Source organism: Berghia stephanieae, chromosome 2, assembly GCF_034508935.2.
Source record: "Berghia stephanieae isolate SIO BIC M18660-M18661 chromosome 2, UCSD_Bste_1.3, whole genome shotgun sequence".
Lineage (NCBI taxonomy): Eukaryota > Metazoa > Mollusca > Gastropoda > Nudibranchia > Aeolidiidae > Berghia > Berghia stephanieae.
In genome coordinates this window covers 116,793,312-116,809,954 of record NC_088361.1, presented here as the reverse complement: position 1 = coordinate 116,809,954, position 16,643 = coordinate 116,793,312, and the positions used below count along the sequence as shown (strand labels likewise).

At 37.5% G+C, this 16,643-nt stretch overlaps 1 protein-coding gene across 1 annotated transcript in view; it reads left to right on the top strand.

Annotated features, from left to right (window-relative positions):
- Nucleotides 1-14,747: 14,747 nt before the first annotated feature.
- The window catches only part of LOC144963843 (uncharacterized), a 7,471-nt gene continuing 5,575 nt past the window's right edge, over nucleotides 14,748-16,643 (top strand). Inside the window, exon 1 of the mRNA XM_078897789.1 lies at nucleotides 14,748-14,851. The gene's annotated coding sequence lies outside the window, so the exon portion shown is untranslated. The remainder of the gene's footprint in view (nucleotides 14,852-16,643) is intronic.

Sequence of the window (16,643 nt, the reverse complement as noted above, 5' to 3'; positions counted from 1 at the left end):
ATATATATATATATATATATATATATATATATATATATATATATATATTGATATATATATAATTGTGTGCTCAAGACGCTTTACAAGGGTACATATCCAACAGTAACACTTAACAGATGGGACGGGACATGAAACCTGTGAGACGCTCGCTCTTACTTTTTTTTTCTACAGGGACATTACTGTTGCAGGCCAGGTACTCATTTTACACATGAGTGTGGTGAGAGAATATTGAGTAAAGAGAATTTTACGGGGACTCAACTTTGCCCCGCACATAGCTAGACACGAACCAGGGATCTACCGGACGGTGACTGTCATACCACAAAGCCGGACAATAGAATTGCTACAAACTACTATTCGCCCTATAATACAACAAGTCCTTACGTAAGGTATCCTTGGTATACGGGACAGGATAAACATTACCTGACTTTTATATATTAATAAACATAAAAAATGCCATGTGGGTAAATCCGTTTGGGTCAGATGTCAAGATAAAACGGTCAACTTAAGACATGATAAAATGCCCGGACAAAGATACGTCACTTTTAACAAAAGTACCAGGATTTGCGGTAGTCCGGCTGTCTGCGTTCTGTTGTTATTCTCCTGGCCCGGCGAATGGCGCCGGCTCAAAAGGCCCTGGTTGAATATCCATTTTATTGTAGGTTTTAAAAGTTTGATGTTAATTTTTTTCTCAAAGTGATACAAAGCTGCTAGACCTATCAAAGAATGAACGAAAATGAATATTGTAATATAGTTATGAAATGAGTATACAATACAGGATGATTGTATTTAGTGCAGCTCTTTATTTTCAAGCTAGCTGGATACGAAACGAAAAATAATAAACGGAAAAAACAAGGGAGCTAAAAAGTTCTTATTATTATGTGAAGTGGTTCTTATCAAAAGAGTTGGTATGAACGTATTATTTACATTACTGTTACATCCCCCTTCTCAAATAGAACGTAAGCATATTTTTTAATCAAAACTGAGATAGATATATAAACACGTTATGCTCGTAGGGCCTGTCTAGAACATAGAACTTAGAACATCAAATGTAATTTGGGGACCCTAGGTTAAGAACCTCAGATCAGCCAATCAGTGGGCAGGATGCCAAAAAATAACAAAACATAACGTAAAGATTTAAAGTTCCAAATGACCTCAGTAAGCTTTCCTAATGTTTTTAGATTAACATAAGGTAGGATGAGATCATACTAAGTTGGAAAATAGGCTCTTCAATGTGGGCATCACCTGAAAGAAAAAAAGACTACAGGTCCCGTGACCTCGACCCAGTGGAGGGCATTATTGTGTCCCTTTATCCACTGGTCCCTAACCTAGTGTTTGTCTTTGTGTTCACCTCAATATCCATTAATATTCAGTGTAGGCGTAGAAATTTGGTGCATTGTGGGTATTGTGTATTGCATTCTACAGCACTACCTATACTAGTGATATTGCCTATGAAATGACTGTAGACTATTCTGACAGTCACTCTTCCTCAATGGTATTATTGCATGTATACATGTGTAGAGGGTAATGAAGAGTGAGAATAAAGTGAGGTGACAGGTGACGATAGTAGAACTTACGGTTAGGAGTTTTCGACGAGCCTTTTAGGGCGGATAATTTCCCGACCAGACCTTGTGTGGTGGGTAGGTACAGGAATGTGAGTCTCCAGGGCATTGTCTGGACCATTGTTTGTCTCCTGCTGTGCAAGTTGTGTTGTGTACTCTTCGTTGTTGTTGAGCGATGGAGAACCTGGTGTCTTTCTTTCCCTAAGATGTATACGATTTCTGCGGACAGTACCGTTGGGTGTCTCCACTGTGTAGCTTCTTGTTTCCGCGGATGATCTATCACTGTTGCTGCTGACCATGTATGGTAAATTGGGTCTTGTAGGAGGACCGGCTGACCTCTATGCAGCTGTGGAAGAGTGTTAGATACTTTGTCGTATTGTTCCTTTTGTTTCAGCTGTCTATGTTTCAGGTTGTCCCGAGCTTGTTCTATTCTGGGGGTGATCTTCATTGTTCGTGGTATTGGAGTTCGGATTGATCTGTTGAACAGAAGTTCAGCGGGGGAAGGTAATGTCTGGTCAATCGGTGTCGTTCTTAGGTTGAGTAGAGCAATCTGGGGATTTTGTTTGGTCTCTTTTGATTTTTTAAGCAGTTCTTAACCGTCTGCACCATCCTTTCAATGAAACCGTTTGATTGTGGGAAATAAGGACTGGAAGTTATTTGTTCGATTTCCCATTCCTTCATGAATGCTTTAAATTCCATGCTTGTGAACTGTTTTGCGTTATCGGTCACAAGCGTGAGAGGAATACCGTGAATAGCAAACACTGATTGAAAGTATTTAATTATCTCTTGACTCGTCATGGTTGTCAGTGTTTTTACGAATGGCATCTTGCTGAAGTAGTCTCCCATCCAGATGGAATATGTCTGCCGCTAACTTCTCAAATGGGATATCTGGTAGTTTGGGCTGTAATAGCGGTTGACGTACCTGGCTTTTTCCATATTTGTTGCAAATCTGACACGAATGTACCTTCATGGTGATGTCTTTTGTCATACCGATCCAAAATACATTGTTTTTTGCACGTAGAATGCATTTTTCTCGACCTTGATGACCAGCATGAATTTTGTCCAGTATCATTTCTCGTAATTTCTTTGGTATCAAAAGAGCTGTGCCTTTAATGATGAGGTCATTGTCAAAAGAGAGTAACTCTTTCATGGACCAGTAAGGTCTCAGTGCTTTCTTCACTTGACTGATGTCTTCAGGCCAACCTTCTCTTATTTGCTTTGCGAGTGAGGCAAGTTCTGCGTCGTTTGCTGTTTCCTCTAACAGCTCTGTCTTCCTCTCTGGGCTTATTATTACATGATGGATTGTGGCGTCCAACTCAATTTCCTCACCACTTGTAGGTTTGTTTCTGGATAAAAAATCTGCAAAAACCATTTCTTTGCCAGGTTTGTATGTAATGGTGCACTGGTATGGTTGTATACGTAGGAGCATGCGCTGTAGTCGTGGAGGTGCCTTTGCAATGTTTTTCAACTGGATTGTCTCTAATGGCTTGTGGTCAGACTGTACAGTTATCTCTTTGCCGTAAATGTACGTATGAAATCTTTCACATGCAAAGACGACAGCCAGCATTTCACGTTCGATATTTGCGTATCGTGCTTCTGTTTCTGTCAGGCTCTTGGATGCAAAGGCAATGGGCTTTCCGTCCTGTAGAAGCGCTGCTCCAAGACCGTTCAATGAGCTGTCCACTTCTATCGTGGTGGGTTTGTGAGGGTCAAAATAAGATAGCCTCAAATGCTGGTGGATGTCATTCTTCATCATTTGGTATATTTTTTCATGCGAACTATTCCAGTTCCAGTCATTATCCTTTTTCAAAAGCTCTCTCAGTGCAGTAGTTCTTTCGCTTAACCTTGGAATGAACGGACTTAGGTATTGGATCATCCCAAGAAACGACTGCAGTTCAGTTTTGTTGCTTGGACTGGCCTTTGGTTTGATGTTGTCACACTTGCTGGGACTAGGCTGGACACCTTCTTTGGACCATTCTAGACCAAAAAATGTAATTTTATCCTGTCTGATGAAGCACTTCTTACTGTTGAAAACAAGGCCATGTTTTTTTGCTACTTCCATTAAATGGAGCAAATTTTTGTCATGCTCTGCTTGGTTCTTGCCATATACACATACGTCATCTATGATACCTTCTACTCCTGGGCATTGTTCTAGAATTTCGTCCATTTTTCTCTGAAAGACATCTTGGGAGACGCTGAGCCCAAAAGGGAGTCTTATAAACTTGTATCGCCAAAAGGGTGAATTGAACGTTGTCAGCAGACTTGATTCTTCATCTAGTTTGATTGCCCAGTATCCATGCTGCGCATCTAATTTGGAAAAGACTTTTGCATTGGAGAATTTATGCGAGATTTCTTCAAGGGTTGGTGTCCTATGGTGTTCTCTTTTAATGGCTTTGTTAAGATCTTTGGGGTCCAAGCACACCCGGAGTTTTCCATTAGATTTTCTACTGAATGCCAATGAATTTACCCAATCTGTTGGCTGACTCACTGGCTCAATGACACCTATTTCTTCCATCCTTTTTAGCTCTTGTAGTAGTTCGTCCCGTATGTGTATGGGACATTTCCTTGGTGGATGTATTACAGGTGTGGCGTCTTCCCGGAGAGTAATATGGAATTTCCCTTCAAAGTTGCCAATGGAGTCGAAACATTCGGGAAAGTCGTGCTTTAGCTCATCGAGTGGTGTTTTTGTTTTGGCTTGTATAGCGCAGTTTATTTTCACCAGGTTGAGTAGACGACATGCTTCAAGTCCTAAAATATTTGGGCTGTTTGAGTCTACTGCATAAAATGTTAGGCTGTGACCTTTGCATTTGACTTGTAAGCATCCTCTCTGCTCAATTGTACCACCTCCGTAGCCAGATAAGATTGTCTTGTTTCCTGTGAGCACTTTGTCTATGTCTTCATCAGGATATATTTGGTTCAATGCTCTCATTGTGATAATGTTTGCATTCACACCAGTGTCGACCTTGACTCTCAGGTTCATATTTTCTGATCTGTGAGGTACTTCCAATGGAATTCTTGTATATATTTCATCTCTTTGTTTTTTGTCAATCCCGACAGTATCAATGTTGAATTCATCGTCGTTCATAGTTTCTGCCATTAGGTCATGAACTTTTGGCTTGAGTGTAAATCTACGATTTTTATCCCATTGTTTATGGTCTCGATTGTTTTGTTTCAAGTTAGGGGGGATGGATCTGCAAACGTTTGCCCAATGGTTAGGCTTGTCACATATCTTGCACATTGTGCCGAAAGCAGGACATTTTCTTCGTTCGTGTCGAAGACCGCATTGACCGCACTGTTGTAGTTGTCTATGATCTCTTGCTTTTATGGCATCTAGTTCGGCCTGTGTTCTTGACTCCGCTCCCGAGGCTGCTGTACTATATTCTGCCATGTGCCGGATTGATGCCTCGTGGCTTTTAAGCAAGTTTATGGCTGTTTCGAGATTAAGCGCATCACCCTGTTCCAGTAGTCGCTTTCGTTCGTTTTGGTATTTACAGCCTTTAATCAGCTGCTCCAGCATCCTGTCATTGCGTATGTTCTCATCTCTAAACGAACATTTTGCTGTCTTGTTCCGTAGACGCAATACAAACGGTTCTAGGTTTTCGTCTGTCATCTGGGACAGTGACTGTAACTCTATCCTTTCCACCCATTTATTGGGTTTTTCTACTAAGAAGTTTTCAAAAACTTTCCATACCTTTATTGGATCTTGTTTATCCACTGTTGATAGTTTGGAGGACTGGACGATGTCTCTACCTTTGGTGCCCGTAGATAGCAGGATGTAATGATACTTATTTGCATTATCGACATTGTTTATAATAAAAAAACGATTCCATGAATTCCTTCCATTCATCGTATGCTTCTTGTTTGTTGTCTTTGCACCAATCAAGATAAGGCATTGGTACCTGACTAAAAGCCATTTTAATCTCAAAAACAATGTTACCTGCTCAAAATAATGGACACAAGGGGTAGATAAATAGTAGATCAATAGTAGCTGCTAGACCTATCAAAGAATGAACGAAAATGAATATTGTAATATAGTTATGAAATGAATATACAATACAGGATGATTGGATTTAGTGCAGCTCTTTATTTTCAAGCTAGCTGGATACGAAACGAAAAATAATAAACGGAAAAAACAAGGGAGCTAAAAAGTTCTTATTATTATGTGAAGTGGTTCTTATCAAAAGGGTTGGTATGAATGTGTTATTTACATTACTGTTACGAATATAAAAGCTTCGAAAAAGAACAAAATACCAAGGACAGATTGTTTTGGGCTAAACCCCTTCTTCAGCCAATACTACCCCCCCCCAAAAAAAAACAAAAAAAAAAAACCAAAAAAAAAACAAACAAAAAAACAAAAAAAAAAACAACAAACAAACAAACAAACAAACAAACAAAAAAAAAAAAAACCCAACAAAACCAATGAAAACATTAATCATCATTAAAAATCCAAACATACGGCAGAGAAATATTTGACACATCTTGTCTGCAAGTAAAAGGATCTTAAAATGTCCATTCATTTTTGTTCCATTCTTTTCTTGAAAACAATGTGGGTCGCAATGGTTTAAATCAGAGGGGAAAAAAAGACCCCTTTTCAAATCAGGTTAAAATTGAGGGATTTCTAGACCACTTTGACCACATCATACATTGTCCCTGGTTGTGTTAGATTGGGCGAAACGTGTTTCATGGCCAATTGGATTCAATAGTCTGATGTCACGTCGCCCAGCAACGGCGGTTATCGTGGTTCTAAACAAAGAAAATCGGTATTTTTTATTCTTCATGCTGGCTAGAACGTTTCATGTGTCTTGTGATCAGAATGTGTAAAAGTCTAAACATGATCGATTTATAATGTTTTTTTTTCCCCTCTGGATACGCTTTTATGCTCGTAGGAGAAATATTTCATATGGGCGTCCGCCATTGTTCCGATAGTTTGAGCCAGTTACTAAGTTACCATTACGAGGGAAGTGACGTTAAAACTGTTGAAGCGTATTCGCCTCTTATCAAACCAGTTCGCTCTATATGGAAAAAAAGCAATTTGTGAAACACATTCATTTACAGGCATCAGGTCTCGATCTATATTCTTTTCTTTTTCGTATGCTTCATTTTATTTGTGGTTATAGTAGGGGGCGCTTGACCTTACAGAACCTAGGATAAAATCATACATCATGGGTATAATTAATGATTCTGGGGCACAGTCAAAGATGATCAGTAGTAAGCGACAAAGACCAGTTTTGGGTTACCTTGAAACTTTATTTTATTCCATTGAGTATTCCATTACTCAATCTTACTATTCGGACGTACTCGAGATGAAAAAAACAACAAACACATTTTTTATAAATTTTGGTCAGAAAACTTAAACTCGTCCTTCAAATATCGATCGATAAAAATTACCCTCATATTATCAAACAAAATTTCAAACATGGGAATTCAGGGATTAAAATGACCCTCATCTTTTCAAAACCCTCAAACTTTGTATTCCTTGAAGTCATAGATTTGAGTGTTTTTGACGAGACGAGTTGTCCCTCGAATTCGGAAAAATGCTGGAATGAGATCCTTTTCTCATTTCGGACCCTCTATTTGGAACGCCTGACCGCAGAGCATTCATTCGTGAAAAAGAATCTTTGTCTATTTTTAAAGTTCGCTTAAAACATATCTGTTTCGATTTTAGTAGATGGTATGAGAAGCAAGATAGGTTTGGTTTGTGTTGTGTGTTGTGTTGTGTGTGTGTATGTGTGAGTGTGTGTGTGTGCTTGTGTGTGTAAATGAGTATGTTTCAGCCAAAGTAATTTGTAATTTAAGCGCTTAGAGTCTGGTGTCTCGGAGTTATAGCGCTATATAAGTTTTCAGCGTTATTCTTCTTCTTCTTCTTCTTCTTCTTCTTCTTCTTCTTCTTCTTCTTCTTCTTCTTCTTCTTCTTCTTCTTATTATTATTATTATTATTATTATTATTATTATTATTATTATTATTATTATTTTTAAATCAATCGATATTTGAAGGATGGATTATCTGGCCAAAATTTTTAAAATGTATTTTTTTTCCAGTGTACAACAATGACAATGCATTCAATTTGGCCGGAAAACTATCACTTCATATTATATATCGCTATAGTAAGATGACCCAAACCCTATTATTAACAGGTCTTTAACCTGCAACACACACACATACATACACATACACACTCACACACAAACCTATTAGGTTTCAAGAGCAATGTTTTGAATTTTCACAAGAAACACAGCTAATTTTTTGCATGTCAACAACAGCATTTAACATGTAATGTACTACAGGACATGACGCCAGTATGGTACGATCACATAAATTCTTTGTGAGAGACAACCCTGTTACCGGCCAAGTACTCATTTTGCACTCGAGTTCGGTGAATGAATGAGAGCAAAGGGAATTTTCCAAGGATCAACTGTGCGCCGCTAATTGCTGGACTCGAACCAGGGGCCTGCCGGTCAAAGCTGATTGTCATACACAAAACTGCAAAGCAGCACATCAACAATGTTTCGGCCACTTTTTTTTAAAGGCATTGTGTTTATCACGGCCATTGATCAATCGTTTTTATTAGAACAATCCAAATTGAACATATTTACTGAATATTTTTGCAATTCGCTTTGTTAAAAAAATCTTAAGACATTCTTGCAATGCAGCCCCCATCAATTGTTGTTGAATCAGCGTACACATGTATGGTTGGAACTGAAAATGTGTGTCAAATGTCTCATTGAGAGCTTGTGGGGCGGTTCATCTCAGAAGCATTGTTAAGTATTGTGGAGGCACTGAAGAAGACATCATACTCGGCGACAGAAACGTCATGAGATCCATGCAAAACGTTTTAAAATCATCACCATACACTATCAAAAGTAGTCTTTCAGAGCCATCAGGCCCATGGAGCCGGAGTTCATACCGTTTTTATAGCGTGGAACGAACAATAGCAATTGCTAGTTACTCTTTGGATAAGACGCTAATCTATCGCAAAATACTTTCCTTCAGATCAAACAGGCCAATTGCCCAATCACTGCTGGGTGGATATCGGGCTGTTTGAAAAAAATCTCGACTGCACCAGAGATTCGATCTTGGTCCCTTTGCGTGCGAAGTGAGTGCTCTACCAAGTGAGTTATCGGGACACTCTCCCCTCCCGGGATTCTGTTACAATTATGCAATCGATGTGCTCTTTTAACTCTCCTGTATGGATCAGAGTGGCACATAACCAAATCAGATGTTGATGAAATATCAGCATTCTGCCCGAATACACTGAAAAACAATAATTCAGCGATTAGTCTGGCTCGCACCTCCTTCATCAGTGCAACATCGTATGTGGAACTTGAAACTAATCATTTCCAACGGAGTTGGAGTGGACAGGGCCTGTTCTGTGAATGAAAGATGGCGCAATTCCAATTCCTATGCTAGGGACAGGCTGTTTTGGGCGTTTGAGAATAATAATCATTGAGGAAAAGGGAGAGTAATGAATGGGTTAAAAAGAGGTTTAGTTGTAACTTAAATCTCACGACATTGATAGCCGACTTTAATATCTCTCTCTCTCTCTCTCTCTCTCTCTCTCTCTCTCTCTCTCTCTCTCTCTCTCTCCCTCTCTCTCACTCACACACACACACACACACACACACACTCTCTCTCTCACTTCTATTTATCTGTATATCTATCTATTAGGCTATCTATACATCTCCATCAAATAAATACATTTCCAAACAACTTGAACAAGAAAATATTCAATATAAGCATTTTACCATTCTTGCATAAGGATTAGAACTATAGGAACTGACAAAATTCAAGTAAAAAATTCTAAAAGAAAACAACTCACAAAATTATGCTGAAAATGACACGAGTAATAATATTCCTCTTAAAGATTTAAATGGAACAAAAATATGGTCTCGGACAAAGTAAACTCGGTCGCAGATGATGCAGATCATGTAATGAGACAAGATTGGTTGATGGACACTTCATGTTGGAGGAATCAATGGCGAAGGGGATTATGCTTGACGCGATACCCAGATTGAGAGAACCCCTATAGAAGGAACGAAGTTGACGTCACTCAGCTCTTTGTTTTTGTTTTTAGACAGCCATTTTGGGGATTGCTATTCATTAAATTTATATCAATCAGACTATAAAAATGTTCCAAGGTTATACCCAGTTTTGTGTGTAGCTACGTTATATTCGGCTGGTGGATGTTGTAAGCATTTTAGCTATACACACAGCATCAATAGTCTGACACTTCCCTAAAAAGACGTAGCAATATATTGCAAGGATTGTCAAAAGAAAGAGAAAAGTGGGTTGTGAGCTATGTGCGTATCTGTGGGCGTGTGGCCTAAGTTTGCGACCAGAGATCATCATGTTCCGGTATCGTTTTGACCTGGGTCATCTTGATATAACCTTATACCGGTTAGTACATATTTTATGTACTTCTTAATCAAAATTTGCACGATTCTCATTATTACCAGACTCCAGAAGGAATGAAAATTAATGTCACTCATCTCTTTGTTATTTGTTCTAGACTACCGGTTGGCTGATTAGTTGTCTCTCCATGTTAGAGACATAAATAATCCTCAAGGAATAATGATTAAAATAGTTGGCGCCGAGCATGACACATACCACGAAAAGATGATCTTTACATAATCGTGATTGAAGGTGACGCGCAATTCGTAGTAGACTATTTCCCTCCACGATTTCTATCCCACAACATTAGACAAGATTGGGATCTTGCTATCAAAGGTGTAGGTAATCAATTTATCCTTTTTAAGAATAACATAACATTCCGAAACAACAGACCTAAGTAACACCTAATGACTAAGACTATGTTTATGATTATGATCAATTCAATAAAATCGTGATTGTTATGCATTACTTCCGCCCACAATAAAAAAGTAAATATATTCAGAGTTTTGTCCTTTTGCGGTGATTGGGTAGCTGGGTTTGTTATAGCTAGCAAACAGAACTTTGCGATTCATAGTCCTGTCCAAAGGTAGCAAGCACTTGTAAACTGCCCGTTTAACGCAAAAGAGACCGGAATAAACTCCAATTTCATGGGCCTTATGACTCTGTTCCATGACTAATTTTAACCTTCATAATTTTAGCAGGCATCGTAGTAGAACCAGATTACAAACGGACATGTGGATAACAAGCGGGCTGTTTTGTGTCAACAAAGTGAATTAACATGAATGAAATGCATTAAGTCATTAGGCGTTCAAAAGACGAAACTCTACTTCGGCCATGACCTGCCTGACATAACGGTTGTGCCATGTCTAGATATGTATCCCTTGATGGCTGAGATATGTCAAATTGTCCTCTCGTGTCAAGAAGACCTGGTTTATGGTCTGTCAAACCATAGTCAAAAAATCTGGTTGAGAGTAGTAAATTCTTAACTAAATGTGTGATTTGCACCGAGGGTCTTTTGTGGCATTTGTTCCCAGCATATTCAAGGTTAACTCTTCACGTTATATTATCTGCTTTAACTACGTGATGAGAGGAAAGGGCTTACATCAAGAGAAATATTATCTAAGCTTTAAAAAACCAAACGTTTTTGAGTTCACTACGTCGTACACCTTCAATGACAATCTACCAATGCCCCTCAGCCTTAATTATTTTACCATCACTTGACAATCTAGATAATTAGTTTTAGGTTTGGGAATATTTGTCAGAATTTTTGAAAAGATGAAATTATATTTAAAATGTATACATCAAATCAAAATAGGTTTGTTTACAAGTTCCACTTTACAATTTCAACAATCGGTCTGATGATTGTTGTACAAACCTCTTTTAAGAAGTTGAGGAGAAGAATGCCTTTAATATTTCAATCCTTTGTCGATGGACTTCTTCAAACGTTGTACAGATGAAATCACAAGGTAATCCAAGAATAGGCACTTTAAGTAATACTAATGATAAGTTTTACATAAGACGAATCTGTGCCCATTACACTTGTCTGTCTTGACTTTTTAAGAGAAAATTTTCTTCTGTGATTAAGAAATACTTGTTTTTTTTCGGTTTTTTTTCAAAAGGTCATACAAAATCTTGTGTTTTTGTACTATAGCATACGCAATGATCAAATTCAAACACGGTATACCGTCTTTTAAAACTTCCATTTGTAGTTTATAAGTATATATGCATTTGACAGACTGGTTACTATGCTGTTAGAAACTTTGAGGTATCTATCTTAAATTATTGTCAAAGAAAGTTTTCAGCTTCATGACGTCCTTGTATAATCAAATCCCCCCCCCCCCAAATCACCCAATGCGCCCCCCCCCCAAAAAAAAAAACCCCAACAAACAAGCCAAACAACCCTCGCCCTAATAAAAACCCAAGCAAAAAAGAAAAAAAAACAACAACAAAAAACAAAAAAAACAAACAAAAAACCACGAAAATTAAACAGGAAAAAAAACAGAAACAAAAACAAAACAAAACAACAACAGCAAAAAACAAACAAAACACAACAAACAAACAAAACAAAGAATATACAAATCCCTGACAGTGTGATAGGCCAATCAAATAGTAAATGATAGATTTGAGGAATATAATTCTATAATGGCAAACAATTGTAGATCTGTGTAGGGGGCGACAATTCCATGGAGGTTGGGGGGTCCTGGATAGCTCATTTGGTAGAGCACTCGCGTGAGTAGAATTCCCCAGAGATCCGGTTTGTGTATGAAAAGGTAACCTACCCGGATGCGTTCTTCAATGGTTCTTTCCACTCCTGACGACATTGTTATCATAATATGGAATCACAATTGAGTCGTGATATATTCGTTCTGCACCATGTTGCACTCTGGCTGCCCTAGCTTAAGCCACTTCAAAATGCAGATATATATTTTACTCACAATTTTAGACGCAAACCGAATGACGTAGTTACATAGGGAGAAAGATTACGACCGTGAACGTCAAGCGTACAATGAATGTAGATGATCCGTTTTGGTTTAAGGTTTTAGGCTTGGAAGCATTAACTTACCTTAACTGCAGAAGACAAGTCTTAAGCAAGGCGTCATGCCCTCTCAATGCCAGGACCTGTACTTATAACCACACTGGATGCTTGATTTGTTTTTTTTTAAAATACATAGTTCAGAATTGTTAGCTTGTATTATCAATGCTTTTGGGTTTTTTGGTTACAGAATCTCTACTATAGCAGTCAGTAGATCAAGGTCAAAATGTAGGCTTAATGAAGTTATGATGCTCAATCTGAATTTCATGGTTCTTATAAAGGGTAACTTATGTTTTGACATGTCAAAAGATCGCTACATTGTGGTTTTGACTAGAAAATTTCAAGTGACAATTGGTGGCAAATATTTTTAATATGGGCGCTTCCAGTTAAATATATTTCCAAGTCTGAGGAAACTCACTTCTTGGACATTGTCCATATCAGGGTCGATATTGTAGCGATAGACTACTATTTCAATCTTGTGTAGAAGGCACAGAAGACATAAGACACGTGGGCATTGGCCGATGAAGGTCTCGGAAATACGTTATCAGGTCGACATGCCTGGTGCTATCGTGAATGGACTGAGCCTCGAGATCTCGGGTACATAAAGGCTTAAAATCAGCATAAACCATGTCATTACGCAATTGGATTCAATAGCCTGACGTCACGTCGCCCAGCAACGGCGGCCATTGTGGTTCTAAACAAGGATAATCGGTTCTTTTTATTCTTCATGCTGGTAGAACTTTTCATATGGCATGTGATCAGCATGTATAAAAGTCAAAACAAGATCATATTTATAATGTTTTTCTCCTCTGTTTACACGTTTATGCTCGTCGCAGAAATATTTCATAAGAGCGTCCGCCATTGTTCCGATAGTTTAGAGCCAGACCATGCGTCATTACGAGAGAAGTGATGTCATGACTGTTGAAGCGTAATACAGTGTAGTATCTATTAGAAATTGCCAAAATGTTGAACTCACTATCAAAACAGAGATCAAAGCGAAGAAATTCCACGTCCTCCCAGGGACTTCGTGAAACAGTTACGGAAATTAATCTTTAAAAATGCTGCATCAGTAGACAAACTAAAGTTGACGGGCGACTTTTAAGAATCATGTGTTAGTTTGATGAGTAACTGTAATCTAAGTTTTTTTTTGCTTATATCACAAAACTCTGTTATAGTTTTAAAAAGATTTCGTTAAAAGGTCACTCGACATAATAATCCCAATAAAATGATATGGTCATGGTTTACAAGTCAAAGAAAACTTGATATTCTGGCGATTCCTCTTCTTAAAAAAAATCAATTGTAAAACTATGCACCTTTTCTGTTAAAACTTGGCAGTTGATATTGACTCCATTCAAGTGGGTCACTGTGTATACATAATTTCATTATTTAAAGTCATCGCATTTTACTCAATCATTTATTGCTTTGGAGAAGAATTGGAAGGAATAATTTGATTTTTTCTTTCAATCTATGAGTGCTGTTACGTGGTTTAGTGGTATGACACTCAACTTCGGACCGGAAGATCCAGGGTTCGAGTCCGCTATGAGCGGCGCTTAGTTGAGTCTTAAGAAAAGGCTATTTACCGTACTCAGGTATCAAATGGGTACCTGGCTGTTTCAGCGTTGTCTTTGTCATAAAAAATTGTAATATCACCTAACAAACGTCATGTCTCGTCCTACATGTTAAGTGTTGCCGTCGGCTAAGAACCTTTGCAAAGCGCTTTGAGGACGTTTAGTGCTCTAAATTAAAATGTAGTGTAAAGTCTTACTATTCCTAAAAATATTGTTTAACAAAAAATGCAAAATTGCAGTTGTTTGTTGCTTCAAACAGTGATTATGGTATTGCAATCAGCATTGCGTAAAATGGATTGAAATTTTAGTTTGTTAAAAAACGGTCTTTGTCTTTTACCTAATTTTCAATTGACATAATTAATCTAAATTTTGATATTTCATCGTTCGTTGAATAGATACACCTCGTTCATCAAAGGAATATATACATGATGGTCATTATTAAATAAAATAAATTCTTTGACTTCATTATCATCATAATTACCAATTCAGTTATTATTATTGTTGTTAGATATTCGAGTCACACTACAAATGCATTCAAATGTATAGACACTAACAAGGCCATTCATCATAAACGAAGCGTTGATGATTCCTCCCTCAGGAAATGAAGAGCGTAGACATGACATCTCGACCGTGTGTTGTTCGGCAATCAAAATTTAATGACAGTCCCATTAATCTACATTCCTCAATCAGTTCGATAGCATTTTAAACGCATGTTAGACAATATAAATAAAGGTTTTCACTTTCACTGAGGACATCCACAGACTTTCGTGAGACGAAGGATAACTTTCGACATATTAATTTCGTAAGTGTTTTACTTATGTGGTATAATTGAATCTAACAATTAGTTTTTAGACTAGTTTTTACATTTAGATTCATTTTATTGATGTTTAATATCTTTTGTCAATGACTATCTATCTGTAGCCTTGGTTTCTTGTATGAATGGGTTGCTGGGTCTGTTAGATCTGGCGGAAATCGGAGTAGCCTTTCATAAACTTTATTTTCAATTACCACATTATGAACCTGTTACGCTATTAGGGTCTGAATGAAGACTATTTTGTTTAAAATGTTATTTTCACTTTGTCTCATAACAGTGTTTTTTTTGTAACGATAATGCAAACTGTTCTCCTCATACCAATGAGAAGACAACGATTATTCTGCTCATCATTGCCATTATATAGCTGGTGGGTGATAGTTATTGAAAGAGAAATAAAGAGAATCAATGGATTTTAAAAAAGCCCCAACTAATTTTAACATACTTATATAGCACATTTTCCTGAATATTATTCGCGATATTTCCTTTAACCTTTCACTGCCAAAGGAAACAGAATATTTCCTTTCCATTTAATACAAATCACTTTATGTGTTTTTGAGACGCAAGCCTTTCAGTCAGTTATCGCCTAACAGGCGTCATGGCTCGTCCTACATGTTAAGTGTTGTATATTGGCTAGGGACCCCTTGTAAAGCGTTTTGAGCACGTTTAGTCGACATTGCGATATATAAAAGCTCAAGTTTTAAAAAATCGCTCTGGCAAATTAGGGAGCAGGCACTGATGAAAGATAATGATCTGAAAATGGGTATAAAACAATGCTAGACGCGTTTACCACGCGTTTACCTTGTGAAGAATGTAAACATTAAAATCGTGCTAACTATGGGGTAACCTCTGTGGTGAAATGTTAGCTCGTCTGACTGGTAATCAGATCTGAGATTCGATCCATGGTTAAGGTAGGCAGATATTTTTAGAGAAAAAAATAAAATAAAAATAGCAATAAAGCCCACCCCCCCCCCCAAAAAAAAAACAAAACAAACAAAAAAAACAAACAAACAAACAAACAACAAAAAAAAACAAAAAACAAAACAAAAGAAGTAAACAAACAAGCAAACAAAATTAAAACACTAATCAAATAAGACTCCAAGACAAAAGAAAAAAAAAGATGAAAACAAAACAAACAATAATACAAAACAAAAAAAGCAAGAAATTAACAAATCAGAACAAAGAAAACAAATAATGAAAAGCACCTCCCAAAAGACAACATCCCCCCTCCCCCAAAAATAAAAACACAAAAACTAAAAACAGAAACAAAAACAGAGAAAAACAAAACAAAATACAAACAAACAAAGCAACAACAACAAAAAAAAAAAAAACCCAACAAAAAAGCAAAACGAAAACAAAAGAAGCAGTCCTGAGCTATACGACCCATATAGACAATTCTGGTTTCTGTTACTACGCTATGTTTAGAACGCTCGATTTCAACAGACCAAGCTACCCAATCACTGCTTGACGTTAAAGGGGTTTTGATCATTTCTGATAATCGAGTTTAGGAAAAATATAAATGTCTCAGGTCTCAGACATAATCTACAGTCGTGAAAATAAAATTGTTAATGTCTTCCATTGTCCAATAATTGTTTGATGTTAGGCTGGTCTTGTTATCACAGTACGCAGTAAGCACATAAATAAATGAGGTGTTAAGTATGGCCGGAGACACGCAACAACATAAATTGTCAATTATGTGTAAATCTGTTTCCCGATATAGCGTAGCTACGCTTAGCTAGTGATTTATTGACGTGTTGTTATAGACACACGTATACTTACAGCC